This window comes from Rattus norvegicus, chromosome 5, assembly GCF_036323735.1.
Source record: "Rattus norvegicus strain BN/NHsdMcwi chromosome 5, GRCr8, whole genome shotgun sequence".
Lineage (NCBI taxonomy): Eukaryota > Metazoa > Chordata > Mammalia > Rodentia > Muridae > Rattus > Rattus norvegicus.
In genome coordinates, this window is record NC_086023.1 from 169,154,261 (window position 1) to 169,180,188 (window position 25,928).

The 25,928-nt window shown below is 48.7% G+C and overlaps 1 long non-coding RNA gene across 4 annotated transcripts; it reads right to left on the reverse strand.

The window, feature by feature from the left end:
- Positions 1-3: 3 nt before the first annotated feature.
- LOC102550429 (uncharacterized) lies at positions 4-25,692 on the reverse strand. 4 transcript variants are annotated; one of them, XR_592808.4, is made up of 7 exons: positions 25,512-25,692; positions 23,935-24,118; positions 22,191-22,300; positions 14,055-14,873; positions 13,634-13,866; positions 544-730; positions 4-186 (listed from the first exon to the last, which is right to left on the reverse strand). It is a non-coding gene; the product is annotated as an uncharacterized LOC102550429 (long non-coding RNA). The 4 variants fall into 4 exon arrangements; XR_354466.4 differs by lacking the exons at positions 4-186; positions 544-730; positions 13,634-13,866; positions 14,055-14,873 and adding an exon at positions 18,808-19,810 and having other exon boundaries at positions 25,512-25,689; XR_592806.3 differs by lacking the exons at positions 4-186; positions 544-730; positions 13,634-13,866; positions 14,055-14,873 and adding an exon at positions 18,808-20,686 and having other exon boundaries at positions 25,512-25,689.
- Positions 25,693-25,928: the final 236 nt, after the last annotated feature.

Sequence of the window (25,928 nt, forward strand, 5' to 3'; positions counted from 1 at the left end):
TCAGTCACTGTGACCCTCGGGTCAGACAGCAGAGTCTTTATTCAGGCTATGCTATGGAAAGAGGGAGCTTGTGGGAAATGTGCTTAGAGAGGCCCCCACCTAGGTTGCTATGGGTCTAGAAGAGATGGCTCCTTCTCTGAGGCCAGCTGCTTCTGTGTGTCAGGATTCGCATTCAGAACTTTAGGCCTATGGGAGTGGAGAGATGAGCTAGTGGTTAAGAGCACATTTGAACCCCAGCATCTAAACTGAGAAGCATGAGATTGCTAAAAATTCAGATCCAGGGAGATACGACACCTCTGACCCCTGTGGGCGCCTGCATTCGCAAACACATGCCTACACACTGCATATACACTTGCATGTAGTTAAAATAAAATAAACCCAAAGCTTACGGTTCCGATCTCATATAATCTCCGAGATACCCTATGGGCTGGTATTTTAATCCCCAAAATATCAATGAAGAAATCGAAAGTCAACAGTGACCTCACACATCCCCAAGGTCAAGCAGCTGACAGCTGGGTGGTAGCACAGGTCGGCAAGACTCACCTTCCCAAGACTCAACCTTCCCGTTTTCTTAAGACCAAGGCATCCTCCTTCGAAGAGCGAAGAGCGAGGCTTGCTGGCAAGTTAAGAGTCTTCGTGCCAAGACCATGGCTTGCTGGCAAATTAAGAGTCCTTGGGGGAGATCCTCAGCTGAATGCAGTGTGGAACCAAGCTGCTCTCAGAAGTTGCTCTGCAGAGTGTTTCCAAGTAAATAAAATGATTGGGAAATTAGGAGAGGGAACGGGAGGTTCAGGGATGCCACACGCAAGCAGGGGACTCGCGAGACAAATCAATGCTGACATTGTGTGCTGCTAGTCTCCTCCCAACAGGATTCAACAAGCAAAAGCGATGATTAGATCCAGTTGGTGCTATATATTCAGACTCGTAGAAGTGTTTGCGAGCGGCTGGTGGAATTTTTACTGGCAGATTATTTAAATTGGCTAGGATTGGAACATTGTCACAAAGATTGAAAGCTGGATCATCGCCTGTAAACAGAATATGCGAAAAATGACAGGGGCAGGGTTTTGATGGCGCTCTGGGATTCGCAGGGTTTCTAGAAGTTCCTTGCTTTAATTAACTCCTCTACTAATAATTAAAGGAAGTAGGCGTAGCCGAGAGAGGGGCTGTGGTGGGAGGACTTGAAAACATATACGGGGTCCCAGGGCCGAGCAAAGAGAAAAACTACAACATCCACCTCCTCAGCCACAACACCAACAACCACAACATCAACAACTGACACCGTGACAGACACCATCGTGACATCATCAGATACCACAATCTACAGAAACCACAGTAACAGCCACAACACCAACAACCACAACATCAACAACTGACACCGTGACAGACACCACCGTGACATCATCAGATACTACAATCTACAGAAACCACAGTAACAACCACAACACCAACAACCACAACATCAACAACTGACACCGTGACAGACACCATCGTGACATCATCAGATACCACAATCTACAGAAACCACAGTAACAGCCACAACACCAACAACCACAACATCAACAACTGACACCGTGACAGACACCACCGTGACATCATCAGATACTACAATCTACAGAAACCACAGTAACAACCACAACACCAACAACCACAACATCAACAACTGACACCGTGACAGACACCATCGTGACATCATCAGATACCACAATCTACAGAAACCACAGAAACAGCCTCAACACCAACAACCACAAGCATATCATCAGAGACCACGAACATGACATCTTCTTCCTCAGCTACACCAACAACCACGATAACAACCACAACAAAACTACCATCATGATATCATCATATAATACACCTGTGATGTCTACAAGAACCACAGTAACAACCACACACCAAAAACTACAAGAATATCATCAGAGACCACAAACATGACATCTTCTTCCTCGGCTACATCAACAACCAAAGTAACAACCACAACAAAACTAACATCATGACATCATCATAAAATACAACCTCGATGTCTATGAGAACCATGGTAACAACCACAACAACGTCATTAACCACCATCACCATGAGGGCTACCGCCTTGACACCATCACACTCTACAACTACTACAGCTTCTACCTCATCAGCCATGATGTCATCACCAAGAACCGCAATAACAACCATGACATCAGCCACCACCATCATGACATCACCGCCATGATATCCACCTTCACAGTCACAGCACCAACACCATAGCAGCTAGCATGACATCACAACGGTAATAGTAGCAAACACAATGCCTTCATCCACCAGCACTACCCCACTGACCACCACTGTGACATCATCAACTGTTAACTACACCATCCACCTCCTCTCTATGACATCATCAACGCAATAGCCATAACACCATGGTACGCCATCGTCGTCACCCACAAACAGAGTGGTTAGAAAACCACAGTCACATGCCACTACAGTAAGCATCACCACAATAATGGCAACCACTGCCTCTATGACACCAACTATCATCAAGACCCATCATAGCAACTGTAACTATCACAATATTGTCAGTACCACCACAGTGACAACAACTATCACAACACCAAACAACACAACCATACCGCAACCATCGCCACCTCAACCACAAGCATAGAGATACCATCTCCAGAACCACAACAGTTGTTACCACTACAGCCTCCATATATAGCATCAACCACAAATACAGCCAGCTCACAGCAGCATCAACGACGCTGTGAACACAGTCAACACTACAAGACCCTGGCCTGAAACTTTAGACTGTCATACCCAGACACAGTGACTGTTGGGATGTGTTGGTTCCGGGATCCTTGAAGACGGACTCCAGGCTTTGACTGTTAAGTGGTAGAGTGCGGCTGTCCACCTGATCTCACCACTTCCGTGTTTGAAATGCAAGCCTCGGAAAAGCTTGCTCACTCTCCTCCCCACAGGGCTGGCATCCGGGCAGCGCTCAGGTGAGGAGTCGTCAGATGTGAGGCCAGACACCAGTCTCATGTCTCCAGAGCATCTTCTGAGCTGATGGGCAGTCAGAGCGTCCTTGTGGTGCTGGTTTCTGGCCTTTCTCCAAAACCCACAGGACATAAACCACAGCCCTTTCCCTCCGCCTTGCCTTTCCTGCCTGGCAGGGGTATGAATGGAGTCTTCTGTGGAAGGCTGGGGTCCCAAGCTTACATCCAACCCAAGTGCACTGTCTGAATCCAGCATATAGGATGCCAGAGCCTCTGTCCAATCAGCGTGAGCAAGGCAGAAAGTGACTCCCTGAGCTGAGCTGCCCTTCTCCCCTGATGCCCGCTGGCAGTGTTGACACCAGCAGGAAGCTCCCAGCATGTCTGCCTCCTTATAATCAATAGATCTCAACACTGTGGCTGAGGCTCACTGCTATTCCTCAGAGAGGCGATCAGAAGCAGCCCAGCTCTGGAGTGAGCCAAGGTCACCACAGCCTGCTGCCATCCCCACGCCGTGAATGGCTCGGCCTGTGACCCACGTCACCATTGGTGACCCACGTCACCATTGATCAAAGGAGGCTCTGAAGCACTGGAAACAAGGAGCTGAGGTGCCTTGCCCAGTTCCCGCACTGGTCACCTTCGGCCAGCAGGGCAGCTGTCCATATTTAAGTCACAGCAACCTGCCAAAGCCCCGGAATGCACCAGCCCTTGATTCCCTTTCAAATAAAAGGTCAGTTGGTCCTGGGGAAGGAGGGAAGAACCCTGTGAGTAGAAAGATGTGGGTATCGAGATACTCTTCCCTGGGAGCTCACACAGACATCATGTAACCTCAACACATGCAAAGGCAATAATGGATTTCGTCAGGTCTTGTGTATCACCCCCTCCAGCTGAGGCCTCTCCTGAGGGTAATGGCACTAGAAGGTAGAGGCAGAGGTGACCTTAACACATTTCAGATTGACCACTCCACTTGGGAATCGTGACATCATACCCTTCCTGCCAACCCATGGCATCATACCCCTTCCACCAGCCCATGACATCATACCCCTCCCACCAGCCCATGGCATCATACCCCTCCCACCAGCCCATGACATCATACACCTCCCACCAGCCCATGGCATCATACCCCTCCCACCAGCCCATGGCATCATACCCCTCCCACCAGCCCATGACATCATACCCCTCCCACCAGCCCATGGCATCATACCCCTCCCACCAGCCCATGGCATCATACACCTCCCACCAGCCCATGACATCATACACCTCCCACCAGCCCATGGCATCATACCCCTCCCACCAGCCCATGACATCATACACCTCCCACTAGCCCATGACATCATACCCCTCCCACCAGCCCATGGCATCATACCCCTCCCACCAGTCCATGACATCATACCCCTCACACCAGCCCATGACATCATACCCCTCCCACCAGCCCATGGCATCATACCCCTCCCACCAGTCCATGACATCATACCCCTCCCACCAGCCCATGACATCATACCCCTCACACCAGCAGGTAAGATGAAGGTGCTAGGCTATTGAGGTCATTCTTAAAAGATGGACATGTATGTATTCCAAACCAAGTGGAGTCCCAGCCTGCTAAGCCATTCCCTATGCTTGTCTACCTCATTCCCAGACCATGGTCACTCATATCTGGCTTCGGGACAAACCATCTCATGTTTCCTTCCAGATGAGTTAGGTTTTTACATTGACAAACAATTTTGTGGTCTTTTACATCCTGGGTGGTGCCCTAAACAGCTTTGGGGTTTCCTGCTGGTACCGAGGTTCCTCCCTATTTTATGCTGAGACTAGAGAGTCCCCCAAATGTACTATTTGCATTAATAAACTACAGGAAAGCCCTTTCAGAGTCTTCGAGCTTGCCCACAGTCAGCAAGGTCAAAGCCTGCTGTGTTGCCTTTTACTAGGGAGGTAGTTTTGGCCTTTGAAGGGCTGGTGGGAAGCCTAAGACTATGGCTTCCTGGCAAGAGAGCACAGACCTTGCCTCTGTGTCACCTTTTCTGATGAAGGATCCGGTGACTTTTGTCAAGTTCAGCAAACCTCAAATTCTCCAAGTCCTGGCTTAGCTGCCTTCCCTGGGGCTGGAGTTTCCCCAGTAAGGCCCGAAGTTCCTATTATCATGCAAATATGTTAATGGAATAACATTTTTCTCCATCAAGAACCATTATTAGGAGTTCCTGAACGAGCTCTGAATGAGAAATGAGAAAGCAGGCTTCCCTAGGGGATTCCCGACTTCTGAACAGAGGCGTCTTCAGCTCAGCGACCTCCTCAGCTCTGGCCACAGCTCTCATTGACTTCTAAAACACTGTCATCAAAGGCAACTTAGCTGACTCTTGCATTTCCAAAGAACAGAAGCACAGGGGTGTTCATCTGTGTTTGCAGCCATCTTTGGCCTGGCCTAAGCCTGTGCCCATCACGCTCAGGCCTGGTGAACCACTGACCTGTGGGTGACCGACCGCTGTGTCTTCACTCAGTCACCTGTGATAAACATCTGGACATTTCCACGTTGGGAAGTTATTCTGGAGGAAGTGTGCGGATCTCTGTGGGCTCTACTCTCATTTCTCACAGGCAGGTCTCAGCAGTGGATGTTAGAGTGGATGGCAGATGGGGAAAAGCCTGTGTTCGGCATGCTAAGAAGTTGCCCTGTGCGTTCCCCAAGGTAACAGACAAGGATGTGAGTTCTGGTTGTTTTATGTTCAATTTTGATGCAAAACCACACCTTCCACTTTGAGGGGGACAAGAGATGGTCTATTCTGGAGCCAGTGTGAGGAATACACATCTAGTTTTTCGAAAATACCGTGTCCCACTGTGGAAGTGATTATATGAGATTTTTTTATTGGAGAACAAAGAAAGTCATCAATCAAAATGTTTAGCAAATACATTGGTGGGGGCACAGGTAGGTGCGGGAGACGTTACTGTAGGTTTTAAATAAGATCTGGTGCTATTCTTAGCTACTAAGGAGAGCTTTAAATGGGGAGTGGAAACAGCCCAAGAGAGACATCTTAGCAAAACTGGCAGGACACCGCTATGAAAGCTTTTTGACATTGGGCAAAGAAAAAGAACTACAGGATTTAGAGGTGGCCCTGCTGGGCTTCTGTCTTGCTTTGGTCCAGCATTTCCTCACTGTGCTTCCTTTGTTACCCTTTGGAATATTAATGTATATCCTGTGCCCATCACATGTTGGAAGGATGTAGTTTGCATTTTGATTCCACAGGAGGTTACAACTAAGAGATGGCTTTGCGTCTTCGAAGAGATGTTGAATTTTGGACTTTTACGCTGTGTTGAAACTGTGACAGGTCATGGGGACTTTTAAAGTTGAAATGCGTTTTGCATTATGATAGGACTACAAACCTATGAAGGCCAGAGCATAGAACATGCTGGTTTGAATGAGAATGGCCCACAGAAGCTCCTATATTTGGATACCTCGTCACCAGGTACGTTACTGTCTTGGAAGGATTGGGAGATGTGGTCTTGTTGAAGGAGGTGTGTCACTTGGGCTTTGAGGTTTCAATAGACCATGTCACCCCAGCTAGCTCTCTTGTTCACTGTTTGGTGCTTGCTGATCAGGTACTTCTTTGGCACTATTCCTACCTGTTTGCCTGCTGTCACCTCCCAGCCAGGGTCATAGACTAACCCTCTGGAACTGTAAGCCCCCTCCTATCACTTCCCTTGGTCACAGTGTCTCTGCACAGTAACAGCAACATAACTAAGACGATTAGTATCGTGCAGTGAGAATTTGATTTAAAAAAAAAAACACAGAAATATTATAAGAAGATGCTTTCATTTTAATCCCAGGTGTGGGATGTGGGGCTGCTTCAGACTGTCCGCAGCAGCTGACTATGATTTGCCTCGTGCTCTAGTAGGTGCGATTTTGCCAGCTGCAGATAGTTTCTGCAACTGTGTGACATTTGGAATTCTGGGGACTTTTCAGAGAGCATAAATGCTAGGGCGCCCAGGCTTGGGTGGTTGGCCATTAGTGTTGGTGGCAAGTGGTTTTGCAGTTTACTGTGTAGTTCTGTGCAAAGAAGAAACAAGAAGAAATTAGATACCTTCAAAGCAAAGATCAAACTTGCCCCAAGAAACTCAATGCCCCTAATCAACAGGAAGTAGCCTAACGATGACATCGTCCCCTTTCTCCTCTCTCCTTCTTTCTCTCCTAGGGAAAGGGTAGAAGAAAAAAGAAGCCCACAAAGTAGCCAGAAGCACAGCTACATTATTACAATATAAAACATGCTCCAACTTCAAAACTCCTCCGATCTTTAAAAAACGTCAACACTTTAAAAGTCTGCTGTTACTTTAGAAACCCAAAGTTTCTTTTTGTAAACTGCAAACACCTGCAAACTCCAGAAGAAGTTACCTTCTTACTCCAAGAGGGGAGAATCATGGCACAGCTGTAAACAAAGGAAAGCTTACCTGAAGTCCAACAATGTATAGCAAAGTCTGTACTTCACTTTCCAGTGTGTTAGGTTCTCGCTGGTGTCTCCTCACTCCTGTGCTATCCTGGAAGGGCGGGTGACACACAGTCCCCGGGCGGGGGGGGGGGTCTCTAATATGCTCGATTCTCTACTGCAATTGTAGCTTCAAGTTCACCAATGGCCTCCTGGCTCCTCCATGGGACTCCAATTCTGCCGCATGACAGCATGCCTCAGCGTCTCTCCGTGACCCTTTCACACCTTCAAAACCAGTTTCATGTGGGAGACTTTTTCATATTACCAAAGATCAGCCACCAGCCCAAGGAGTGGCCTTGTGTCTACCCAGCTGCCGGACCATGGCTTCTCTGTGATGACCAAGGTATTCCCGCAGAAGATTTCACCTCAGGGATACTTACCTCTTATTAATTCACCACACCTAACCAGCACCAATTGTCCCGGTAAAGCAAAGATTGTCATGCCAGTAGTGCTTGTCTCTTGCCAATCACAGCTAACTCTAACCGCCTACCAGAAACCACAGATTCTTAATTCAATAGATTACGCAAACAGCCCTGGCAGAATCTTTGAGAGAATCAGAAATTCCCTCTGAAACATTGCAATCCACCGTCCCATCCCCATCCTCTGCCTCGATCACAGCATTATAATCTTCCAAGTCCCCACAGAACAGCTGTTTAAGCACTGAGCACTCAATGCCTTCTCCACCCCAAGTTCCAAAATTCTTCTGCGAACCTCCCTGAAACTAGGGCCATCAGAACACTTCTGTTTTAGTTTGTTTCTCTGTTGTGATAAAATGCTGACCCAAATAAACCTGGGGGAGAGAGTGTTTATTTGGCTTACAGATTACAGCCCATCAGCAAAGGAAGGCTGGGCAGAACTCCAGGCAGGAGCTGGGAGGCAGGAACGGGAGCAGAAGGTGCAGGGGAATGGATGCTGCTTCCTGGCTTGCTCCCTGTCTTCCTCTGTGTTCCACTGCTGTGAGGAGACGCCGTGACCTTGGCAACTCTTGTAAAGGGAAACATGTAATATGGGTTTGCTTATAGTTTCAGAGGTGTAGTCCATGGTGGGAAACCTGGAAACGTGGGGTATGGGCAGACATGGTACCTGAGAGTCCCACATCCAGGTCTGAAGGCAGCAGGAAGAAGAGTGAGCCACTGGGGCAGGACGGGGCTTTCGAGACCTCAAAGAGACACTCTTTTTTCAAAACTGGTTATTTTATTTATTTACATTTCAAATGTTATCCCCCTTCCCGGTTTCCCCTCTGCAAACCCCCTATTCCATCCCCCATAACCCCTGCTTCTTTGAAGGTGCTCCCCCACACACACAACCACTCCCGCCTTACCCCCCTAGCATTTCCCTATGCTGAATCATTGAGCCTCCACAGGACCAAGGTCCTCTCCTCCCATTGATGGCAGATAGGACAGTCCTCTGCTACATAAACAGCTGGAACCATGGGTCCCTCCATGTGTACTCTTTGGTTGGTGATTTAGTCCCCGGGAGCTCAAGGGTGGCCCCCCATTGAGGGATGGGCCAACCACCCATCTCAAAAATATTAACTCAGAATTGATCCTGTCTAAAGGAAATGCAGGGACAAAGAGTGGAGCAGAGACTGAAGGAAAGGCCATCCAGAGACTGCCCCACCTGGGGATTTCATCCCATCTGCAGACAGCAAACCCAGACACTATTGCTGATGCCAAGAAGCACTTGCTGACAGGAGCCTGGTATAGCTGTCCCATGAGAGGCTCTGCCAGAACCTGACCAATGCAGATGTGGATGCTTGCAGCCAACTATCAGAATGAGCACAGGGACCCCAATGTAGGAGTTAGGGGAAGGACTGAAGGAGCTGAAGAGGTTTGCGGCCCCATAGGAAGAACAACAAAGACACATTTCTTCCAAAGCCACATCTACTGCAAAGAGACCACACCTCCTAATCCTTTCAAATAGCTCCACTCCCAGACCAAGCTCTCAAACACATGCACCTATGGGGGCCACTCCTATTGAAACCACCACACACCCTGTGAATGGCTCAGCTACATTTCTTACACAGCCCAGGGTCACCGATCAGAGGAGGCACTGCCAGGTCACTTCTACTGAGATAGAAATCAAAAAGATGCACCACAGACTTGGACACAGGCAAAGCCAGTGGAGGTGACTCCTCGGTTGAGATTCTTTCTCTCTGAGCATCTCAGCTTTGTATCAGGTTGACAAAGGCCAGACAACGTACCGTGCAAGTTACTGTGACGGTGCCTGGGATAAGATGAGTGGATGCTCTTTGGAAGGCAGAGTGAAGGGTGTGTGAACACATGAATGCAGAGTGTTTGGAACCTGCTTTATTGGAGACCAAAATGGCACAGGGAGACCTCTGTAGCCCCCTGGGATGGGCACAGTAGAGACAAGGAAGGCCATAATATATGTATATATATATATATATATATATATATATACACTCATGGAATTTTAATGTACAAATGCTATTATATTTTAGTGTGCACATATATCTATTATTTCAATTATAAATATTTTTATATTTTAGTATGGGTGGGCATGTGTGTGCATGTGTGTCTATTTGACTGTGTGCATGTGAGTGTGTGCATGTGAGTTTGTGTCTATGTGAGTGTGTGCATGTGCATGCGTGTGCATAGGTGAGTGTGTCTATGTGAGTGCGTAAGACATCAGTGCAGTACCTGTGGAGGCCAGAAGAGGGCGTCGGATCTCTGGAGCTGGAGTTTCATGTGATTGTGCATCACTCAGCATGGGTGCAGTGTACTGAACTCTGGTCTCCAGGAAGTGCAGCAAGCAATCTGGCTTGTGATTCCTTTCTCCGGCTTCTTTACCCACCTTACTTTGGATTGATTCCATCCCATTATCTTTATCTACCGCTCAGCCCCTCCACTCCAAGTTTGTTGTTTTTCTGGGACTCGCTGTGTGAGCATTTTGACTAATTGTGGCCCGTCTTCAATATTATGACACTGCATGTATAGTTTTGTGACTTTACAGTAATAAATTGTATTTGTTCCTCAAGTTATTTATGTTAATGTCATATTTTACTTTTATATTTGCTGAAACTCTATAGAAGAATGTGTTGTTATTTTTTTCCTTTGTTTCTCCTGTTTTGCTTTGAATTCTTGGATAGGAGTACTTTCTGACTTCTGGGAATTAATTATGTGAATGACCCTTCCTGGTCTTACAGTCTTATTTAACTGTTAAGTTATCTTTTGAAAGTTGAATATGAAAACAGTTGCATGTGTCAACAGCTCCCTGATTTCGAGTGCATTGCAGTCTCCTCTTGCAAAAGAAGTGTGGCCATCTTCTCAAGCTTTCCTGACTAATCCTGCTCAGTTTTGGTTAATTTTCCCAGCCTTTATCATGCCTGTGTTTTTGCATAGTTTTCTGGGCCCTTAAGTGGTAGCCCAGGCAGCACTTACTGCAATCCTCCTGCCTCAGCCTCTAGTGTGCTTAGACTATATACTTCAGCCACCACACTTGCTCCTTAAATAAGATTTTAAAGATGTTACCTCTATATCTTATGTCTTGAGCGGGTTTTAAAGAAACATTTAGAGACATTTTGCTCTCCTGCATGAAAACCCTGCTCCTTCCTCTCCCTCTCACCCTCCCTCTCTCCCTCCCTCCCCCTCTCCCTCCCCCTCCCCCTTCCTCCCCCTTTCCCCTCTCCCTTTCTCCCCTTCTCCTCTCTCCCCTTCTCTTCCTCTCTCTCTCTCTCTCTCTCTCTCTCTCTCTCTCTCTCTCTCTCTCTCTCCTCTGACATTTGGTTGCTGGACAGTAATCCATCTTTATGTGGCTTCCTGTGTTTGCCATGATGGGACTTATTAAGCCTCTTAGATTCACACACTAGAGTTTTATCAAGTAGACTATACCTAGTGCTTTCGTACATGCTTTGGCCTTTATGAGCTTCTGTTTTGGCTCCTTGAATTGCTGGCAGGTCACATTGCTGAGTGTGCCCCTCAGACCTCCATGGTGCTATGCGGCCTACAGGCCCTCCCCCATTGGGAAGTTTGTCTTTGTGTGTCTTCGAACCCGCTGACCCGTTTTTCTTATGCCTTTAATCTGCCCTTTGTCTGGAAGCTTCACTTGGCTTCGAGATGGTCTCTGAATTTCACCGAATGTTTTGGCAGTCTCCTATTTTATTTACTGTTTCCATATTTTCCCTTTAGTCCACGGTTCACAACCTTCCTAACACGGAGACCCTTTAGTGCAGTTCCTTATGCTGTGGTGACCCCCCCAACTGTAAAAGTATTTTCGTTGCCACTTCATAACTGTAATGTGGCTACTTTTATGAGTTGTAGTGTAATTATTGTGGTTCCTGATAGTCTTGGGTGACCCCTGGAAACGGGTCACTGGAGTTCCCCAGAGGGGTCGCGACCCACAGGTAGAGAACCCTTCTCTTAAGTCTTGACCATGTGTACTATAACTGTGTGGGTGATCTTTTCTTTTCACTACCTTGTCTCTGGGTCCTTGGCTCTGCTTACATGGTGTGCATTTATCTGTCAATTGCTCATAGCGTCTGTCTTTCCATGATCGGCAACTTTTGGCTCTCGACGTTTCTCTAAGCATTGCTGAGCTGTTCTCCCTTCCTTCGGGTTCCATAAGCTTTGCTCCTGATGAGGTTTGCTTACTTGTGCATCCAGCTGTTCATCTGGAGCCTGCGGTTGGTGTCCCTCACAACAGCCGCCTCTAAACAACAGCGGCTGGACCCTATCGACAGATCACAAATGTCGTCTTCCTTGAATGCTCAGGAGCTAAACAAGGTGTCCCCTCAGGATTGCAGGTATGGATTCTGGGACTCATTTGTCTCACAGCCAAGTCTTTACCACAGAATTACTTGCTAGCTCTTTACCCCAGAATAACACTCTTTACCTTAGGGCTTCCTGCTAGACCTTCCCAAATGCTCTAAGATCCACTCTGTGCTTGTGAGAAACTTTTTGTGGATTTCTTAATTCCCTTTTACACATGACCTGTCTTCCTCTAGTCTAGACCTCCAGATACATTTGCCCTGGAGCCTCGGTGAGGACACCACTGCTCACCTCAGGCCCCTGCCCTCTGCTCTCTGGGGAGACAGCGGCCATCTTGCTTCTTTTGGGATTTCCGGCCTCTGTTGCCAGATCTCTGGTGTTCAGCATGCTCTGTGCGATTTCCTAGCTGCTGTGATGAGAGCTCGGGGCTGCTCCATTTATTTTAGCATGGCGGGAGTAGAGATCTATCTCTCTGATGAGCCTGGAGCCAGTAAAGACAGCCTAGACTTTCACTCACTGTCCAGTCTCTTGCCGGTAATTACCTGGCGGACATCTCATGCCCTGTTATTATCTCTGAGTCACCACGTCCAAAAGGAACTCCTTGTCTTTCCCTTGGCACCGGCTCTTCCTTGCAGTCAACCTGTGTCTGTCAAGCTCAGATCTCAGCCATCTTTAAACATTAACTCCATTGTCTACCTCCTCCTTTTAATCCATTCAGCTTCAAAGTACGCCAGTTCTTTGAAGATCTATTAAATATACTCCTGTCTTTCAATTCCTACCCAACTTTACTGGGACAAGTCCCCATCAACTCAATAATAGCTTTCCCAAGGGGACACTGAGGGGGAGGCAGGCTGATGTTGCAAGGTGCCTCTCAGGAATAAGCAGGATCTAGCACCACATCAGACCCACCTGCAACCTGCAGCCTCCCACCCTCCCCACCACGCTCCCCACTGAATCTCCCTTCTAATTCTCTCTCTTCTGAGCTCACTCTTATTTCCTTTCCCTCATTACCATGCTATGTATGAGAACCCTCAAAATAAAGATGGCTTCCTCTAGGAAGTCTCCCACTCTGTGTGTGTGTGTGTATGTGTGTGTGTGTTGTGTAATTACCTGTGTATCTGTCTGTGTATGTATGTGTGTCTGTGTGCATGTTTGTGTATATCTCTGTGTATGTGTGAATGTGTGTGCCTGTGTATGCATGCTCATGCGTGTGCACACATGAGTATGTGCAGATGTGCATGTGTGCGTGTGTGTGTGTGTGTGGGTGTGTGTGGGTGTAAAGTTGAATACAGAGATGCAGGATGCCTTCCTCAGACACTCTACACACTATTTTTTGAGGCAAGGTCTCTTTCTGGAGTCCCTCACTTCAACTAGACCTCAGATCCTTGGACTCTGTCAACCCATGTATGGATTATAGGCATATGTTACTATGATCAGCTCTTTCTGTGGGTACGAGAGACGCATACTTACATACCAAGCGTGTTGACCGATGAGCTTATCTCCATTCCCCTCTCCTTTATCCCTGTGTGCTAGAAGGCCTCCCCAAGGCTCATTTCCCATGGTGCACTTTTCCTGTCACATGACTTGATAACTGTCTCTTCCTCCAGTGTTCCTCCCGTGTTCCTAGCTCTCCTGTCTCTGTCATGGGAATTGTCTTGTCTTACAGGAAGGGGATCCATAGTTGTTGACTCCACAGAAGCCTGGGTGCTGAAAGCCATAACATTGGTAACATTGGTAACACTGGTAACATTGGTAACACTGGTAACATTGGTAACATTGGTAACATTGGTAACATTGGTAGACATTGGGTGGGCAGGCCCTGCTGGTAGATTCTAAGGAGAAACAAAGACTTATGTAGCTCCAATAGAAATACCGAGAAGGAATGGCTGACTTACTGTTTAGTATAACATCCCTCGGTGTCATCTGGGCCAGCAATATAAGTGCTACCACTTATGTAGCTAGAAGTCTAGAAGCTGCAGGACCGGAGTCTCCAGATGCCCCAAGCTGCTGTCCCATCAGCTGGGCTGGGGCAGGTCATCTGTTCCCTGTGATATCACAGTGATCCTGTCAGGCCTAATTCACAGGATCATAACTGTTCTGAAGATGGGGAAATGGGTGTGTATGGTGGCAACACTCTCCAGACACAGTTGGTCCCCAAGGTTCCCACATGCTGGTGCTTTTCCAGTTCAGGGCCTAATATGAAAGAAGGATCCTTCTGGGCGTCACAGATGCCAGGACACCCAACCACCATCCTATCCCAGCACCATGCTATACCAACACCACCCTAGCCCAAGGCCACCTTACTCCAGCTTCCAAGCCTTCTGTCTACAATCTATCCCAGCTCCATCCTACCCCAGCATATTAGTCAGGGTTTAAGTGAACCAGAATTTACAGAATAAATAATGAATGTGCATATTGTGCCCACCTTATAGAATAAATGTCTCTATCTATCTATCTATCTATCTATCTATCTATCTATCTAATCTGTTATCTATCAATCTATCATCTATATATCTATACAGAACTTATAGAACGACTGTATATGGAATTTATTATAATGACTTATAGTCTTTGACACAGCTAGGCCAACAATGACTGTCTACCAACGGAAGAGTCGAGAATCCAGTAGTTGTTCAAGAGGCTGGATGTCTTATCTTCAGTATGTGCTGGAGTTCCAAATAGCAGGCTCCGATGCCATCGAGGAAATGGGCTCTCTGGTGAAAGCAAGAGCACATAGGCACTGAGAGAGCAAGCGTCTTCCTTCCCTATCCTTTCAATAGGCTGCCAGCAGAAGGTGCGGACCAGATGAAAGGCAGATCTTTCTACCTCAAAGATACAGATTACAGATGTGTCTTCCCGCTTCAAATGATTTCATTAAGAAAAAGAAAAATTCTTCACAGGTGTGCCCAGCCATTGTTGTTTCAGTTAATTCCCAATGTAGTCACCCAAGCACAGCCACCAGTCCCTCACAGAAGTCAGCCCATGAAAAATGCAAGCCCCAGTACTAGCTCTCCCCAGATACCGGCTCTCCCCAGATAGATACCAGCCCAGTCCATTCACCCTCTTGATACCAGGCCAAGCCCATCTACCACCACCCTCTCCTAGGCCATTCCATTCCATCCACCATGTGATTCCAGTTACCATGTCATTCCAGCCAACATCTGGGCCCAGCATCTAACCCCAGCCAACATCTGGCTGTAACTCTAAGGTCAACCTTAAGGGTGAACTGCCCAGCTGAGCCCAGCCACTCCCAGGGGATTTAGAGATGCTTCTTGGGAGCTTTGCTACTTAAGGTTGGATGATGGGACCTCTGCCCTCATCTTGCACTGTCTAATCAGTCCATAGTTTAAAGGGACCACACTCTGGGTATCTGCAAGGGGTACACTCAGTGGATGCTGTCCATTGCTATGGTTACCACTAGTCCTCAGGGTCCTTCCCCAATGGTCAGAACATGTGAAGAGATCAAATAAGAGTCTTCCAGAAGGTGGGAAATCATGAAGATGGCATAATGCTATCTTCCTGAATGAAGACAGTTAAGGCTGAAGAAACAGCTCAAGCACAGGTCCCAAGAAGAAACCAACTGATGGCCAACTCTTGGGCCTTTGTCTTTAAGATAACATCTGAAGGGTGAGAGCCACCAAGGCTGGAGGTGTGGAGGAGCCTGTTCAAATGGGTGCATTTGTGGGAACACGCAGGGTCTCATCAGCAGGAGTATCTCAGCCTCAGAGACTCTTGATTCCTCTCTGACGCCCTAGCCTGTGTGATGTCTAAACCTCTCAGGTTGGCCCTGAAAACAAGAGTAATGACCCTAGCACATCATCTCAGGAGCCTGTAAAAGATTAAGTAGACACTAGCAGAGGGGCATGAAGCCTTAAGAAACGGGGCTCTGACTTGGCCACTAATATTTCTAGAATGTTCTGAGCTCTTCCTTGGAAAGGGGTTCCTTCAGCTCCCTACACCTACACCAAGTCAAGCATCCTGGGCTTCAGGGGGAATGCTAGGACATTATGCCTGGATCCTTAAGTCACGCTGGAGAAAAGTTTAGCTGAGAAGGCAGACCTCTTCATTCAGGTGTCCACAGAGCAACCCACGATGCCTCCTCTTTCTCTGGAGTTTGGCATTCTTAAACCCATCACTGGCCAGAGCTCAAACTTACTAGGAGAGACGTGCTTCCCCGAGGGAGAGTGGGTCCTGCCTTAGTTAACTTTCAAACTGCATAGATGACCAAAGACAGACAGAGCACAGTATGGAGAAAAACTGCTGGCCTGAGCATGATTGAAGTGGACACAGAAGTCTGCATAGAATAGAAAAAGAGACATTCTTCAAGGGGACAGCGGGGACATCTCTGGGGACCTACTTCTCAGTATTTATGGAATAACAAGTCCCTGCTTCCTGTCAACCCCCAAGTGAACTTCCCTAAACTAAACAGAATGGAAAACAATCCCTCAGGAAAGGAGCCGGGCAGTGAGAGGAGACAGCCAAACACACGTCTCACGAGTGAGGGAAATATTAGGACTGTGAAGTTTTCAAAAGGGAGGGTGGGGGTGGGGGTAATGGGAGAGTGGACCAACCAAAACTTAAGATAGACGGGGAACGTCGTATAGAAACCTGTACAATGAAACTCGGACTGCTCGGGAAGCCTCCATCCCACTGATTAGTGTCCAGAGTTCTGGAAGGGGTGAGCAGGCTGCTGGAGGAGAAATTTACCCAGCTGTGGCTCTTGAATCATTGTAGCACTGACCTGCCACGCAGGATGTTCTCACTAATGGCACAGATGCTTGGTGAGTAACTGTAACCATTTTTAATTCTATTTTTAACGATGGTTCTTAAACGCTTTAACTTTCCTTGTAACCCACCAGAGGAAGTGGGAAAGAAAGGATATGGGGGAAGTGGACCTGTTTAGAAAGGTTCTCTGGAGCAGCGCCCTTCTGTGTTGTCTCAAATCGACAGTTTCTTTCACAGGTCAGCAGCGGCAGCTCGATCCCCTTGCAAACACTAAACGGATACACCATCAATCCAGTTCAGTCCGGTTTGCTAGTCATTTTAACAATAGTGATGACAGGACCTAGCAGAGACAGTGCTTTCCCACCCCTCAGCTCCTCCCTGTGCTCCAGCACCCACCCCTGAGGCAGTGTGGGATAAATGCAATCAAACTCCCTGACTTCTGTCTCCCCTAGCAGCCATGCCCGGTGGCAGAGAGGACACAGACCTACAACTCTACACCTGTGGATCAAGATGTACCCCCCAGTGACTTCTCTAGCACCATGATTGCCTGCATGTCAACATGCTTCCCACCATGATGATCATGGACTAGGCCTCTGGAGTTGTAAGCCAGCCCTCAGTTTTGTAATAGGTGCCTTGGCTGTGCTGTCTCCTCACAGTGACTAAGAAACGCCAGGGACTGTGTTAGAGCACAGGACTCCAGGATGGGCAAGATCACAGCCTCGGGAGAGATAGAGAAGTGTGAGTCGTAGAGTTTCCTCACACAGAGTATGCTCACTGGATGGCCTAATCACAGGGACACTTACCTCATGCCAGCACCCTATGTCTGGATCATGACCATCTCCCTTGCCTTCTCTGCAATGACCACTTCTGTATTCTTCCCAGGTATCCCTTCTCCACTCACCAGAGTTCTCCTAGGAGCCTTCTCCCCTCATGGCCAAGCTCCTTCATCTCCTTCCCCTCCTTGGACAGCTAACTGTCAAGTGGAAATCGTGAGGGCAGTGGAGGAACTGTGGGATTGCATGCAGAAGGCAAGAGCTGAGCCATCAGTTGAGAACATCTGGGAGAAGAGGCCAAGATACTAGGCAGTCCCCCTGGGTCTGTTTTCTCTCTAGGTCAAAGGTTAAGACTTTCAGCATTTCACCTTTGAGGCTAATGAACATGGCCTCTGGGCTTGGCTTGAGTTTGCACCAGCCAGAAGAAACACCTGTCTTCCTGGGGAGCCCTGTAGGTGTTCCCCGAAGGTCTTTCCCTCAGGCACTGGTCCACTCCCAGAGTCCTCTCCCCCAGCAGATGTTTAGAACTTCCAACAGTCTCTGGCCTAGTTTTCCTTCCCCTCCCCAAAGCATGCAGATGGGTTGCTAAGGTATCCAGTGTACCCGCCATCTGCCCTTCCCCTGGATTCCTCCCCTGAAGGTCCACACAGAGAAAGGCATATCCTAAGAATAGCCTTTTGAAAGACCCTGCAGACCTGCGATTGAAGCAAGGTTTGAGCACGACGCTTTCCTGGAGGGGATTCTGGGAACACAGGGAGGAAAGAAGGAGAGGCTGCAAGGCAGGAGACAGTTCACCACGGGCTGGAGTTATGTTCTGGACGAGGTCACCCCCAAAGCAGGTGGCAGGATTTCTGCAGAGTCTCTAACAGCAACAGCCTTCTTGGAGAAATCCCACAGAAAGAGCAAAGAGTTACCATGTAAGTACAGATCTCTCAGCTTCACTTGGCAGCTTGGGGTGGAAATCAGGTCCTACGCCATTGGCGGGAGTTCTCAGACACTTCCGGGAGGTGAGCCTGGGAGCAGAAATTCCCACCTTGCCCATTGCTTGTTTGCTTCCTCATCAAACGTTCAAAGGCTGACCTGTACAGTCGGCTGTGTCAAGCAATGACCCCTCAGGTGGGAGGGAACAGATGACCCAACACATAATCTCTAAGATGACTTCGAGGAGTTTTATTACATATTATTTTGCTCAGGGGCCTGTGGAGAGCAGAGCACAGTTGCAGGATTTGGTTCTTTCCTTCCACTGTGCGCACCCTGGGAGTCTCACTCACTGGTGAGTGTTTTTTGTGTAGAAGTGAAAGCTTGCATCTCAATGTGTTTGTTTTTCTGCATAGGCAACTTCCCGTTTGACTCCCCCATCCCTGAATCAGGCTGAGCAGCGGCCAGGAGAGCAGACCCAGCAGATGCAGCTAGGAAAGGTCTTTACCGACAAACCTGGAAAACTGAATTCTATCCCCAGGGCCCATCGGGTAGAAGGAGAGAAGCGACTTCTGCAAGTTGTTCTCTGACACCCACATAGATTCCAGGTCATGGGTGCAACAACCTAGGTAAATAAGCAAGTGAAGTCTGATTTTAAAATGCTGGTGTCTTGTCAAATGACCGTGTGCTGGGGCGATCTCTCTCCACTTGCCACCCCACTTGCGCCTCACCTGAGGGGCCATGTCCTGCTTGACACACACACCTGGCTGTCTAGGCCAACCTGTGGGGGTGTAGAGGCTGGCGTGTAGGGGGTTGCGTGCTCCACATCTGCTGTCAGGCTGGCCTAGCCACAGAAGCCCCCTATGATGACAGGACTTGTCTTGTTCCGAGAGATCTTGTGGCCACAGAGAAGATGCAATGTTTCCCCAAGGAACATCCTTTGCTTTTGGCCGTCGAGGGCGTTTATTCCGTGATCGGCGCATAGCCAGTTTTTCCAGTCTTCCAATGTGGACTGAATCCTTGGGAATCCCGAGGGTCTTCAGTGTCAGACTGAGACTGCTGAAGTGTCCGGCCTCATGGACTACTGGGATCCGAGCCTCTCCTGTGTGCAGGCGGCCACCATTGGACTCACTCACCAGCCCCGATTGCATAAGCCGATCTGACAAACCCTCTTTGGGATGCTCTCTGAATCTATTGGCTCTGGTTCTCTCAGATGAAAGCAACATCTTTGATCTCTGTAGAATAAGGGGAGGCTGATAAGGAGATGGTCTGGGGAAGGACCGGGCTGAGCTGAGCTTGGGGTCCCCACTTCCTCTCCTTCTCATCTGGTTGAGTCACCGTCACCTTTCCCTCTTTGGCCGCAAGCCTCTGCACACCCTGACCGCCAACAGCGGCCGTAGAAGATATTCCTGGGAAACACACCAGATTCCCATCTCCCTTCCACCAGCTCTTCAGGCCGACTTGAACTTGAGTTTAAAATTAGAAGCCAGCAGGGCTCAGAGCTCCTTCCTGCCTTTTCCAGTACTGGATCCTGCCAAGCTGATTTCCTTGTCATTGCTTCCAGCATGAGATGTTCATTTGCTCTTTGAAAATAACATTTGGAGCCACTGAAACAAGTCTCCCTGGCTGAGATAAATCAAAGAGGGTACAGCTCGAGCTCAGGGTTATACTTCATCCAGAGGAGACCTGCTCTCCTGGAAAGCACCCAAGGCTTCCCAGTTGAAATACAGCCTCCCCCTTAATTTCATTCTTCAAGCCCCCTGCCCAGTGTCAGTTTGATTTAAGTGGTAATTCAATCCCAAAGTGAGCCACGGCTTTCGATGGGTCTCACGGCTTTTCACGGTTTTCCTGCATAATGTTTCTTGAGTGTAAGGACTCTGGGCCGAGAGATGCTTCTCTCATCTGCTGTTCATGCAAAGCGTAAAGTATCAAAGCCCAGTGAGGTCCTGGATTGGGAAGTCATGTGTCTGCCTCCACCATGGACGCATCTCAGCGTGATTTCCTCCCACCCGGAAGAACAAAGCCCAAACAGATGCCTGCAGAGATGTCTCATTAGGGTTTCTCCTCCATGGCCTGCAGATACACAGTACAATGAGTGGTCCCTCGATGACCTACAAAGGAAACCACCACGCTGCATGGCTTATCAAGATGAAGGGGAGCGCTCTTTTCTTTTCTTTCTCTTGCCCCTTCTCCTTGTCTCATTCCCCCATTAAAATCTCACCACGTGGGGAAAAAAAAGATGAAGGGGAGCCGGAGAGATGACTCAGTGAGTTAAGGTGTTTGTTATGCAAACGCGAGGACCCAAGTTCGAATCCCAGCACCACATAAAATCCTATACAGAGACACGGAGCTCACCAGGGCTTTCTGATATCCAGTCTACTTCTGGATTCAGTGAAATCCAGTCTCAAGGGGATAATTGGGAAGTGACAGAGGAGGACATATGATATCCTCCTCTGACCTCTGTACACATTTATACAACACACACAGACACACTCATACACAGGCACACTCACACACAGACATGCATATTTATATACAGAGACACAAAGAGACAAACACACACTCACAAAACTCACACTCACACACACACACAGAGGCACACTCACACACAGATACATACACATTTATATACAGAGGCACACAGAGACAAACACATACAAGTCACAACACACACACACACACACACACACACACACACACACACACACCACCTCATAGCCCTTGGTACTTCTGCTGTCTCTGGTGATGACAAGTCCCGAGATTCCTGCTGGTATTCATAGGACCAGTCAATGAGAGGTGGTTTGTGATCCAGAAAGATCTAGTCTGTATCCATGGCTCTTCAGGGTCATTACCAAAACATCACTGCCTTGTAGCCTTCCAGAAGCTGTTGTTTGCACAGAACAGTTCTCAACAACGGTGCTCTGGGTGATCATCTATAAACCTAGCAGCTGGTTATGCCCACTCTGGCCTCAAAGGGAAGTGTGAGCCCAGAGGCCCTCTTCAGCACCATGGAGAGCCCCAGAGAGCCTGGGTCCTGGCCTTCGAGCATGCAGACAGACTTGCTTTCCTGAACCCTGATTTCTCCTTGCCTCTAGCCTCAGCACCTCCAGCCTCATTCCCAGAAATTCTGCACGGCTGAACAGACACAGCCTCGGAGGCCAGACATTCTGCTATATCATTTCCACCAAGTTCAAGGTCGGAGAGTTAGGAGACACTGGGAGCATTTGGGATGGTGAGGAAAGTCAGGAACTGGGTTAGGCCAGATGAGAGGGGCCCCAGTGAATTGTTTGTAAAGGTGTGTGTGTGTGTGTGTGTGTGTGTGTGTGTGTGTGTGTGTGTGAGAGAGAGAGAGAGAGAGAGAGAGAGAGAGAGAGAGAGAGAGAAGGTTTGGAAGAACCCATCTCTTGCAGACAAGCTGTCAAGCCCCTTTCACTGCACTATCTACTCCTTCCCCCAGACAGAAAGCACAGTTCAGCCACAGGAATGCCCACACTGATGAAGACCCAGGCAAGAGCCAGATAGGGTGCTTTGGAACTCAAGCTGGAGGGAAAGCAGAAATAAGAACCACGCACACACAAATAAAGGGAAAGACAATAAGGAGGCAGATGTCAGCACCTGCAGCTGCTCTCTGCGCTCAGCAAGGAGCTGTGTTCAGCGCTCCATTCTTGCTCCCAGCTTCCATTCAGCTTATGAGCCAGGCAGCTGCCTCGATTCCATCCAGCAGCCTGAAAGCAGGACAAAAACATTGTGAGGGCGCAGTTAGCGTAAAGAAAGATACTGTTCCCTTTCAATTCAGCAACATTGTTTCCCCAGAGTTAATGCAGAGACCACCACCATCCAGTGTGTCCTGGTCCTCCCTGTGGACAGGTAAGGGAGTCTCTTTTCTGGGTTTTCCTGTCCTCATATCCCTTACTTTTTCTTAGAATAAATAGCAGGAAACACATGACAGGTTTGGTGCTGTGAATGTGTCCTTTCCGTCACCACAGTATTAGGGTTGTGCATGTTAAAATCCTAACCCTGATACCCAGAACACGAACTTATTTGTAAGTCTGGTTGTTACAGACAGAAGCTGAAATGAACTGTGCTGGAATATTGGCCCATGTATGTTAAAAGGGGGCTTTTGGGTATGCACATACGTGTTCCGTACAGAGGGGGTTGGTAGGGCCAGGAACTAAGGAATGCAAAGGGGCACAGACAGATTGTCCCTGGCACAATATGTGGGAACCCAGCCCTGCAGACACCTGATCTCAGGCTTCTTGTCTCTGGGAGGGTGAGACAGTAGCCTGTCCTGTCCTTAAGGGTCTAGAGTATAGCATGTGGCTATGGAAGCCCCAGTGAACTAATAAATACAGGTTATAAAGCTCGGCTGTGTAAGGGAGTCTGTTAGTCACTCTTCTCATTGCTGTGATAAAACAGTCAACGAAAGGAAGGTTAAGGAAGGAAAGGTTTATTTGCACTCATGGTTTGACTGTACCGTCAAACAAACAAAAGGTGCCATCAAACAAAAGGCACGGAGGCTGCTTGAGAAAGCTCCTATGCTCACAGTCAGGAAGCAGAGAGACACTTCACTGGAGAGGTCAGTTCATTCTCCTTTTAGTCAGCCTGCAACCCCAGCCCATGTGATGGGGCTGCCCACGTTCAGATCCTTCGACTTCGACTGAACGGCGTCTGTCGCAGACAGGCTGCGTGTCCTAGGTGATCTACTGCTGAAGATGAGGCATCTTGGGAACTCCCGTTTGCGCTGTCTCCTGATATAGACCCTGGCTGGGAGGGAGTCCTTAAATGCTCAGAGCGCTCATATTGCCTCTTGCAAGGAGTGTGTAATCCTGGTATTAACCTCATCAGGGATGGGTCTCTTCCAGCCAGAACTGTGAACATTTACTTGCTCCTTCAACCTTTCTGGAGATGGGGTATCTATGCTTTGGGCAGGGGTGGGGGTGAAGTGTTTGGCAAGCACCTTGTCCAGTAGGCTGATTTTGTCAGCGTGATATAATTTAAGGTTATGGAACCTCAAATGAGGAAACACCCGCTTGTTTGGTCTGTAGGCAGGTCTGCAGGAGTGTGTTATTGGTGATGGGTGGATGTGGGAGGGCCCAGCTCACTCTGTGTTGTGCTATACCTGAGCAGATGGTTCTCAGTAGTCTAGAAGAGCAAGCTGGTACCAAGCCAGTGAACACCACGGATTCTACTTCAGGGTTGCCTCTAGGTCCCTGCCTGAGTTCCTGCTCCGACTTCCCTCTGTGGTGGACTGTAACACGTAAGCCAAATAAACAAACCCTTTCCTCCCTCGGTTATTTTTGGTCACAGTGTTTATCAGAGCACCAGAGCCTCACACCCTTTCTCTAACAGTGAAAAGCACCTTTAGATGGGGCCAAACGTCTCTGTGGATGAGGGGACAAATCCAAGGTGCGAAGTCACCCTGGAGAACCGCTGAGCTGGAGAGACACCGAGTCAGTGCACCAGCTTTACGGTGTGTGTTCTTGGCTCTAAAGTTAATGCCGGCCTTCGACCCAGGTGATGCCTCCTTCAGCAGAGCTCAGGTCCTGCAAGGACAGTAAATGGTGGTGGCTATACCAACAGCTGCAGACCAGCAGGGTCCAGCGTGCCGAGCTCTCTCCCGATTCACCCACAGTCTGGGTGGTTGGTCATCACATGCATCTGTCATTTCCGACGGGTCAGGTTTTACCGAGAGGGGAGGGACACGGAGCCATCTTTGTTCCCCGGGGCAGTGTTTATCTGACCTGCTATGATTATTGGGAAAAGCTCCTGTAATCTCCCTTGGCTCCAAATGTCCACTTGCTTCCCTGACCCGGAGAGCACCGTCCTCTCGCTTTGGCCTCCCAGTGCTGGAATAACAGGCAGGCACTGAGGGGCTCCGCTTTTTAACGTAGCTGCCAAGGAGCCAAAAACCAAGTTCTCCGGGATGCACAGCAATCGTGAAACTCACTGAGCCGTCTTTGCCGCCACCTCTCAGCACCCAAGACGCGCTTGCCTGTTTGGAAGCCCATCAAAGGGGGATGCTGCCAAGTTTATTCAGCCATATTGGGGCCTTGTGCTCATTTCCTTGGCATCGGTTCAAAGGCAAGAGCAGTACAGGCTAGCAAATGGATTCTACCAGCCCAGGTTCCCGCTCTCAGTGGTGAGCAAATTGAGTTTACTTTAATGGTACCCGGGGCTGTTGATTTGTTTAAATCAGTTAAATGACCGAAGTGGTATTGTTTTTTCTGCTTGTTAAAGGCTGTTATGTATCCCATCCGTCAATGTGTCTGAGGGCACCGAGCCCCTCGCCGACTCTGGAGAGGCTCCCTGGGGAGCGGCGGTCATTTCCACCAGCTGCCAGCCCACAGCCTCACAGGCGAACTGGACTCGAAGCTGGGGAAATGGGGGCCCCTGGGGATGTGGAAGGGATAGCAGGTAAACATTCCCTGTACTTTGCAGCACGGAGAGGCAACCCGGGATGATTGTCTTAGTCGTGAGGAGCTAATTACAGGGAAGAACATTCTCTCCTGGCTCCTGAGGGGATCTCTATCCTGTTCCTCAGCTGCCGGTGCAGCTGTGTCCTCAGGGGCTTCTTCTGAGCATTACTGAAGGTGCTGTGCAAGCTGTCAGGGGAGGAAGGCGATCAATAGCCCTGCCCGGCTCTGAAGCCTGCAGAATACACCAATGGCCCAGCATGTCACGGTATTCCCTCCGGGTGCTTATGTCTTGGGAGTAGCCCAACACCTTCCTAATTGGACTTGAGGCCAACTCAATAGGAAAGAATTCATCCCTGGTACCGTAAGCCTAAATGCACTGGCGGGGGGGGGGGGGGACACTCATAAGGTCCTAGAGGAGAACCTACGGCCACCCTTTTCTCAACCAGTGTCCTTTCTAACTGTGTTTTAAATGCATAATCCTTACACCCACAGGTAAGAGCAGTTATTAACTCCCCCTCACCAGAAAATCTTCTTTTTGCAGCAGTCAGAGACCACCACAGGGATTCACAACTGGTCAGTGTGCAGAGATAAACTGTCCTTAGGCTTTTGAACCCCAATTGATGCATCTTCAACATAATTGGCACTGTAAAGGCTCTGGGGATATCACAGAAGACGGGGCAGAGAGACCGTAAGGGCCTGAGGATCAGTGCACCTACTGTGAGGTCATGTCTGTGCACCTACTGTGAGGTCATGTCCTTTGCGTATGTCATGGAAGCTGCACCCAGGAAATCTCAACATTAGGGCTGGCTGTAAAGCGACACTCCCCAGTGGGCATCTCAATGTGGATGGAGGGATCTCTCACGCACATACAGCTGACACCTCCCTTCCTAGCTCTGTGGTTCTCTTACTTGGGTCCTCTCCTACCTGCTTCTCTGTG